The sequence below is a fragment of the Perognathus longimembris genome, chromosome 4, assembly GCF_023159225.1.
Source record: "Perognathus longimembris pacificus isolate PPM17 chromosome 4, ASM2315922v1, whole genome shotgun sequence".
Taxonomy (NCBI): domain Eukaryota; kingdom Metazoa; phylum Chordata; class Mammalia; order Rodentia; family Heteromyidae; genus Perognathus; species Perognathus longimembris.
This window is the reverse complement of record NC_063164.1, coordinates 35,201,244-35,204,030: the sequence shown is the minus strand read 5'-3', so window position 1 is coordinate 35,204,030 and position 2,787 is coordinate 35,201,244.

The following is a 2,787-nucleotide window of genomic DNA, read 5'->3' as shown; positions in this document are numbered from 1 at the left end:
CAGCCAACCCTATGAGAAAGGATCTTTACCAGCACAGCAACAGACAAAGGCCTAATATCTGTCATCTACAGAGAACTCAAAAAACTAAGCCCCTCCAAGCCCAATAAACCAATTAGGAAATGGGCAAAGTAGCTCAAGAGAGACTTCACAAGAGAAGAGATCAAAATGGCAAAGAAACATATGAGGAAACGTTCAACATCCCAGGTAGTAAAGGAAATGCAAATAAAAACAATCCTGAGATACCACCTCACTCCAGTTAGAATGGCCTATACTCTGAACTCAGGCAACAACAAATGCTGGAGGGGGTGCACGGAAAGAGGAACCCTTCTCCATTGTTGGTGGGAGTGCAAATTAGTACAACCACTTTGGAGATCAGTATGGAGGTTTCTCAAAAAGCTCAATATAGACCTACCCTATGACCCAGCCATTCCACTCCTAGGCATCTATCCTGAACAGCAGGTCCTAAGATATCAAAAAGACATTTGCACTTCCATGTTTATCGCTGCATAATTCACAATAGCCAAAATATGGAATCAACCCAGATGCCCCTCCACAGATGAATGGATCCAAAAAATATGGTACCTATACACAATGGAATACTACATAGCGATTAGGAATGGTGAAATATTGTTATTCTCAGGGAAATGGTCAGAACTCGAACAAATAATGTTGAGCAAGACAAACCTAGAACACAGAAAACAAAAGGGCATGATCTCCCTGATATATGACTGTTAAGATGGGGTGACAGAGAGACAGTAGAGACCAGGTCTGTGAAACCAGAAACTGCTTGTCAAATGGTATTTCCCACAGGATTGGGTCAGCGACCCAACATTATGTAACTAAAACCAAACAACTACTCAACATATAAAGGTCAAAAATTGACCTCTCAGTGGAATACAATAGCTCAAAAGCTATGTATGTACATTCATATAAGACTACTGTCAACATATTGTCTAATGTCGACATTACATTTAAAGCCCTAGGCAAATTTTCTTTGGCATAGGCCATGTGGCTACTGTATATGTTCTTGGTACATTGTGTATTGTATATATGTCTACCTGACCTAGGGAAGGGAAAGAAAAACAGGGTGTAAGATATCACAAGAAATGTACACACTTCCCTACTATGTAACTGTACCCTTTTTGCACAACACCTTGTCAAAAAATTTTTGTTTAATTAATAAATAAATTACAAAAAAAGAAAAAGGAAAACATAAATATCAGATTAACTTTTCATTTTTGTAAAGAATTAATTACAAAAGATTTTGTTATTAATTTGCTTTATGAATAACACATAAATAATATTTTATAAAGAATAAATTATAGAGTTGAACAATACTGAATTATTTCTTCTTTGTGATAATGTCCATTTTCTAAATTCAAATCAAAGAATAGATGGTTCATTTTGAGTACAAGCATTTAAAAGATACTTCCTAAAAATCTCCTTTCCCCAGATTAGCATTTGTTACATGCTTCTGCTGTTACGGCTTCTTTGTTTGATAAACTATATCCTATTCATAAATCCTCCTGCCTGACACAATAGTGAATATGCATCGTGTTGCTTTTCAAAGGCTCACAGCTGGAATGTTATTAGTACATAAGCTGAAAAAGGATTACCATTAAATATGACCCAGAATTTTCCAGATGCACAATAATGTGTCGATTTAAAGAAATTATAATTCACACTAAGCAAACAACTTCTATTTTTTTTCTGGATGGTCAAATAATTACATAAATTAGAACAATACTTGTAAAAGAATAATATGAAATGTCACTTTGTTTTTCATTACCTCTTTACAAATCTCTATCATTGTTGCACTTACCTTTAATAAAAAATCAACCACAAACTTGATTTCTTCAATGATAAATCAAATAACTAGATTTCAGAACAAAACTTTTCTATTATTTGTTATTACTACAATTTTTCATCTTTTAAAAAGAAATACACTATGTTCTATTACTATATAATAACATTAAATTTTTGCCATATTTATAACAAGGTTTGGAAATAAAATTATTTTTCACTTTTGTAAGTTATTTTAGAAATTAGAAAAACATCTTCACAGTACAATATCGCATAACTTTATGATGATTTCTAGTTTAGAAAAAAGGTAAACATTAACTGCATTAACTAATTTAACAAATATTAATCAGTCATTTCTATGTGTTATATATTTATTTGTTTCAGTGAAAGTTAAACATTTTATTTCAAGTTATATAATATAAAATCTTTATAATTCTTAAAAAAAAACCCTCCTTATTTGGATTTTAGTTTAATGCCATTTTAACAAAACTGCCTGTGAATTCAAATTTAAATAGGATATTGTAATTATGATGACTTTCAATATAAACCTCCCAGGAAGCAGTTGATTAAATAGTTCAGAATTCCTCTTATCCTTGAAGTATATTATTGATGTATAGAAAATTTTTAAATACTTTACGACTGGCCTAAATAAAATACAATCTACACCATAAAAATGGCATAGAACTTATAACTTCAGTGTTATATCAATGCTTCAAAATAAATTACAGAGGGACAATTCTCTATTTTTCTTGTTAGTATAGGGGATTCAACTTTTACTTCATCTTCATATTTCAGTATATACACATTGTTTCACATAGTTAATAATAAAAATATAATTAAACTCAATCTTCTTTTCTTTTATTTGCTGTTCTACATTTGTTTCTTGGTCTGTCTAATCAGTTATATATTGTTAATTACTGCTGTGTTACTTGGTTGAGAAATGTTGAATTTCTTAGGAGAAATTGAACCCATTCAGAAAATAAA